Source organism: Helianthus annuus, chromosome 11 (genome assembly GCF_002127325.2).
Source record: "Helianthus annuus cultivar XRQ/B chromosome 11, HanXRQr2.0-SUNRISE, whole genome shotgun sequence".
Lineage (NCBI taxonomy): Eukaryota > Viridiplantae > Streptophyta > Magnoliopsida > Asterales > Asteraceae > Helianthus > Helianthus annuus.
In genome coordinates, this window is record NC_035443.2 from 145341979 (window position 1) to 145348886 (window position 6908).

A 6908-nucleotide genomic window follows, 5' to 3' on the forward strand; every position below is an offset into this window, starting at 1 on the left:
TTTCCGAAAATCTTAACACTTAGTAAATATTTTCTAGACAAGAGTTTACTAGTATATTTTCGACTATGTTTTTCGAACATAAAATTCGCCATAATTTTTTTTGTAACAAAATACCGTTACTAGTATATTTTGGATGGATAACATTTTGATAAATGTGATTTATCACAACATATAACGTATTCATGAAACAAGTAGAAATATATTATTTTGAAAGCTATGATATATTTTTCTTAGCAGACAAGGAAATATATATTATGGGTGTGTTATTCTTAGATGAATAAGCTGTTGTATATTTAACTAAAGTGGGACTTAAGAATGTATAATGTCAATACTTTAATCACAAAATACATGTATAAATACCCCCATCTTTGGGAAGGAAATACGAAGCTAAAATACTTGAGAAGTATTAATACAGAATTATTGTATAAACAATTATTCCAAAGCTAATGTTAGGCCCTAAAGTGTGAGACTGACGCATCAAATTAACACAACGGACTACGGTTACGAACTGGTTTTACCGGGTTAGTTTATATTAGGTTTTGGACCTTTATAGGTCACTTGGGCCAAGCTTTAGGCCATGTGGGCCAAGCAGGCCCAAGGGGAGCCCATGTAGGGACTTGGGCTTAGGTATGTATATAAACAAGTTTTCTACTTGTTTTAGGGTGGGACTTTCACAATTACAGATTTCCTCTAGAGAGAGAGACGATTGGTTGCAAGCTTGTACCAGACGATTTTGCTAATTGATAGTAATAGAATCGTGTGCAAGTTTAAAGATTATTCGGTATTGTGTTCTTTGATTTTCATATTTTTCGATTTATCTTGAATCATCTTGTGATTGGATTCCGCACTCTCACAAGATTGGTTGATATCATTGAAAGATCCGGTTAAACGGGACTTACAAGTGGTATCAGAGCCTTTAGAACCTATTTCTAGGCTCGGTGTGGTATCAAAGATTCAAGATTTTCGTTAATTTTTGTTCGGTGTTCTTCGTGTTCTTCGCGTTCTTCGTAGTGTTCATCGAAATTTTGTCAAAAATCACTACATTTTGGTGTTTTGATTTTGAAAAGGGGCTGTTAAAAGGATAAATCGTAATCTTTAAAATTTTGGAAATATCTTAATTTAAAAAAAAAAAAAAATCTTTACAAATTTTCGGTAAATTGTTATTTTGACAAAATCTTTGAAAATTTGGTTACTTTCCAAATTATTTTAACAGTTTCAAAATAATTTTCAAACTTTCAAAATAATTTCCAAACCAACAGCTCCTCCTATCTCGTGGTCTCGAGTCCAATTTTTAAGGAAATAAATATCCACTCGCAATCATCCGTTTCCAATCCTAGTCGCAACCTCTTATCAGAATTGAAGATCGCGAGTCGCAACCACCTACACGATTTCGGTTCATCACGTTTTGAGTCGCAATCAGAATTGAGGAGTCGCAACCACCGTTTCGACTTGTCCGACTCGCAATCTCGAGGCGCAACCGCGTTTCTATTTGCAACTCACTTTCGAAATCATCTCCGGTTATCATCACCATCAACGGCCACGATATATCATCTCCGTTCACCACTGTGACGCATCATCACTGATCATCATCACCGGACATCTTCAGCAACCCTCGTTGTCAGACCTGCAACTTCTTCTCCGTTATCGTTCACCTTCTCCATTAAAACTCCGACCATTCATCAAAAATAGTTGTCAACCACATCAACCAGCAACAACCTCCGTCTCCGGTCGTCGCTGTCAATCACATCACTGCCATCGCCGATCAACCTGCGTATCATTTCCACCGTACCGACCATCTTCTCTGTCATCGACCCGCATCCTCCGGACTCGCAACCTCTATTCATTGCTCACAAAATTTCGAGTCGCAACCGAAATCTTTTGCAGGACGAGTCGCAATCATCGTCTCCACGTCAACCGTCATCGTTCTCAGTCAAACAGTCTTCGACAGACACCGCCATCTGATATCATCATCTCTGGCGGCTGGAATTACTGCTCTTTGTCATCATTCAAAACACAATCTTCTGTTGATTATCATCGAGCTCGCACCACCGTCATCATCAACGACCACAATCTCCGGAAAGGTTGAACCTCTTCACCGTCATTCACTGTTGAACCTCTTCACCGTCGTCACCGTCATTCAACTCCGGTGAAAGTGTTGTCGGAAAGGTTGGCGGCAGCGGCGTTTAGAAATTAGGGTTGCGGCGTGTCTTTTTTTGAACGAGGAAGACAGTGATTTTTAGGGTTTGTTTTTAAATAATAAATATTATAAATAATTGTTAATCATTGTATATAATCATTACAAAATCATTAGTTAATTATAATATTTATTATTTAATAATTATAATAGTATTAAATCTAAATATTAATTATAATAATAATAATTATAATTAGGTTTTTCTAATTAAAAAAAAATATAAAAAAATATAAAAAAAAAATAAATATAAATAAAAAAATTAATTAAAAAAAAATAAAAAAAGGGTGGGGGTTTGTTTGGTGGTAAACTCGGTTTGACGGGTTTTGAGGTGCGGTTTAGAAAGCGGGTTCGTTTCCTTCGCGTGCAACGAGTTTGAGTTAGCAAGTACACGGGTTCTCGTTTTTGAGCTTGTATTAAGCAAATTGTTAAACGAACACATTTTTGGGAATCAAATCTTAAAATGTCTTCAAAAAGAGAGATGCTTGAGCAGAAATTCGAAGGATTCAGTTACTTATACGGTGAATCGATAGAAGCTCTTGCAGGTCGGTTTACTGAACTGCTCTCTGAAATGGAAAAGGCAGAAATGGTGGTGCCTACTCGCGTGAGCAACAGAAAGCTTCTGGAGGCTATAAAAGGGAACTGTAGTTGGTTAATGAATGTTAATCAGATAATAGTGACAACCGAAGGCAACTGTTACAAAATGAAGTCAGATGAGCTGATCTCTCTCATCAAATCCTATGGCAATGCTGACTCATCACAAAATTCAGCATTTATGTTTAACAAACCCATGGCTCAAGAAGTTACTCGTGAGCGTGAAGAGATACTTTCTGTATTTTGCACTCCTGAGTGTAAAAATAGAAATGAGGCATATCGGTTAAACAATGCTGAGTTGATTCAAGAATACAACGACATAAAAAATAAAAATTTTACTTTATCAAAGAATGAAAAGCTTTATAAAGATAAAACTGAAGCTCAGCGAAAAGACATCATCAAACTTAAGGATGATGTTAGTGTAAAAACAGCCCAACTCTTCATGGTTCAAGAAAAACTATGCGATGTGACTAAGGAACTGGAGGATATCAGAGATAGATATCAAATAAATGAGCTAAATATTAAAAAATTTGATTCTTCCAGCAAATTAGTCAAAAACCTGTGTGATCAACAGCTAGCATACCAGAAAAGAAAAGGGTTGGGATTGGGTTTTAATCAAGTTCCTCCTCCTTACAATGACAATTACACATACTTACCCATGACTGAGGAGGAATTGATGAATGAGAACAAGATGACTTACGGTCCTAAAACTGATAAGTCATCAATCAACAGCAGACCTGTTGATAAAGAAGCGACTCCTTCGATAAATATTGTTTCCAAGGGTACTTTTGATCCTAATGCTTCGTCTTCTCTTGCAGATGAAGTTAAAGTTGAAGGTGTCGTTGAAAATGAACAAGCGTCAAGTTCTCATGTGTGTGACATTTTTGGCTCATTTTTGCAATCTATGTTGAAGAATGTCAGGCCTGATGGTTTGGGTGAAAACGTTGATGCTTGTGTAAGAAAGACTGAATCGGCAAATGAAACGAATGAGCCGGCTGAACCGTCTGATTCCAAACGCGAATCACCTGAAGCAGCTGATTCTGAGAAATTGGAATCAGTTGATTCCGGTGAATTCAGCTCAAGGATGTCATGTGCAGAACCGACTTGTGCTGAAAATTCGTCAAAGGTTTCAGCTGAAATTTCTGCTACATTTTCTGGTATTTCATCTGATAAACCAGAATTCTCTGACTCTGTCAAAGCTGACGACATGAAGGAAGAAGTGAAGATTGACGTGACCAAGGCTCCAAATGCGCAAGCTGAACAGTCTAAACCTTCTGTTAGTGACGAAAAGGCTCAGATCAAGCAACAAGAGCCGAAGCAAGCAAGTAAAGGACGCGGAAAGAAGAAGCCTAAACATCAAAGACAAGCAGGCTCTCCACAGTCCTCAACGGGCAGCAATAGTCCTCAAAAGGCCCGTAATGTGAAAAATACTTTTGTTAAGCCAGTCACTAAAGGCAAATGTGAAAAATATGCATTTGACTGTGCTAACAAAGTTTTTGGAAAGGCTGGTGAGATTTCTGAACAAAACTTGCAGTCTCATCAAAACAAGAAGAATCAAAAGAAATCTCCACCACAGAAGGCCCCGGCAAACGACAAGTATAGGCATCCAAATTCATCGTCGTCTGCAAGAAATGTGAAACAAAAACAAGCACAAAAAGGATCGGTTCATCCTTCAGGGCCTGCAAGAGCTACACGAGCTGATCAGAATGCCTTCTACGTGAAGAGACAAACATGCTTCAATTGCGGCATTGCTGGTCACATTGCTCGGAACTGCACAAATCGTCCCTACGTACCTTATTATGTGCAAAATCAGAGGGTTACACCTAAGGATAACTACCATTCTAAGCCAATGAAGGTATCTTCACCTAAGGCAATGAAGAATGTGAATCCCAAGGTTAAACCTTCTGATGGGGATTGGACCGCTGCCAAAAACAAACGCAAAGCTGTTCAAGAACAAAAATCTGTTTTCAAAACTAACAAGACTGAATCAGCTAAAGTTGCTCAACCGAAGGCAACAAACACGTTTGTTAAACCGAAGCAGATTTGGAAACCCAAATCCAAAGCAGCAATGTCTCCAATCCTTGAAACAAAAGGGGACTTGTGTTTAAAAGAAGTGTCTTATTTTGATGCTTCAGGAAATCCCAGGACCACGATGGCCTGGGTACCAATGTCTTACTAATCTCCTTACTATTCAGGAACAACCAAGGAGGAGCTGTTGACAATCTCTGGAATGTTGATAGCGGTTGTTCCAGAGATAAAAACGGGTAACATTTCATTGTTGCAAAAAGTTCAAATTTTTTTTACAGATGATATGTTTCCTTTGGAGGAGATAAAAGAAGTAAGAAATGATCAGCAAAAGGTACCGTTTAAATTCAGTACTTTAATTTGAATTTTGATTAGTCTTCAATCTGATGACAGAACGGTTAAACAAAAATATTTTTCTCTCTTTTTCTTAGTTTATAACTTTGTATATAAGGTGTCCTTTTTCTCGTAAAGGGTAAATTTGCGCAAAAATCCAAGATTTATGCACAAATTTAGGGGGAGAGAGAGACATATATAGGGTTTAGGGGGAGAAAACTCAGAAAAGAAAAATACAAAAAGAGTTTGATGTATATATGTATTGCTTTAGGGGGAGAAAATGAGAAAAACACAAAAACATTAGAAAAATGAAAAAACCAAAAAGAAAAATTGCATGATATGGGAAGTGAAATAAATGTTCGTGTTAAAGGGTTTGTCTAACACATGTAAGGTGCCATAGCTGAAAAGACTAGGATCTACTGCGATATGTTGATAGGCTTGACGCTCAACATGATAAAAGATACTAAGGGATATAAACATAACGAACTATGTACCATGTGGGTAACATACCAACGGCATATGATTTTATGGTCTTAAATCTTGCTTTGATTGATAGCCAACATCTGAGGTTTCAGGTCTTTATATTGTTGAATCATCCGGGGATATCTTAGTTGTCTTTTTGCTTAGAACTAAAATTGTACATGACCCCAGGAAAGAAAGTCACTTGGAATTAGCTCATTTCTATTTGAATGTCTGTATGTTTTCCCGATACACACAATTTTGATCTGATTCTAAAATCTTATCTGAAAAAGTCGTGTACCTCCTCTGCTGCATCTAGATACATGCTGACCTGGAGGTGCTAGGCAACGACAGCTTCTGCTGCATCCAGATACATGCTGACCTAGCTGTACGTTGTCGCGCTATAGATCTAATACACCCGAAAGAGGCCCTCTAGTGCCCAAAAGAAACCCCAATAAACCTATATCAAATTGAGAAAAACTCATTTGATCTGTATATTATATCATCTCTGCAAAAGATCTATTCTGTTCTCTTCTCAACCTACTCCCAGTTAAGATTTCAGAAATCTGGATTGGACTTGTGAAATATGTGGTAGGGAAGATACTTGCATGATAGAGTGTGCTGTTTATATTTCCGGGATTTGATTAGTATTTATTTGGGTGTTCATTGTTAAGAAATCAAAACATGATAAAACAGATTATATACAGACTGCACAATCAGGATATCTTAAAGGATGACATCAGTATACTCACCTGCTACGATGAATCGTTGTGCTTACCTTGATCGCGGGGGTATGCCTTGGAATGGGACACACGGGTATAATAGTATAATATTACCTTAATCATATCACGAAGTTGAAAAATTGAAAGTTGAGCGTTAAAGTTTAAGTGGACAAACATATTGGCAATCGCATAGACCAGTTTGATTAGGCTCGTACTGAAAAGTGTTCCTTAGTCTACCTGAGAACGAATTTTGATCCCATTGCAATTGTAATTGTATATTATGGTAGTTGTTTATATTTCGAGTTTTTATTTGTTTTAGTTCTTAAAAATTAAAAAATAAAAAAAAAAATTAAAAATTGTAACCGTTCTTGAAGATTTGACTGATCATCAAAAGTTGAAAGAGTTTAAATTGTGAAATCCGAGTACAAGTACTTGGATGTGCCTAGTGTTCATGTGGTACTCTCCCTGTTGCATAAGAAATGTTTGCTTATGAGTTTGTGAGCATGTGCAGAACTTGATTTCAATTAAGAACAGGGGTTGATAAAGACTGAGATGCTGTTAGTTGCTGAAGAAGCCCAAAGCAT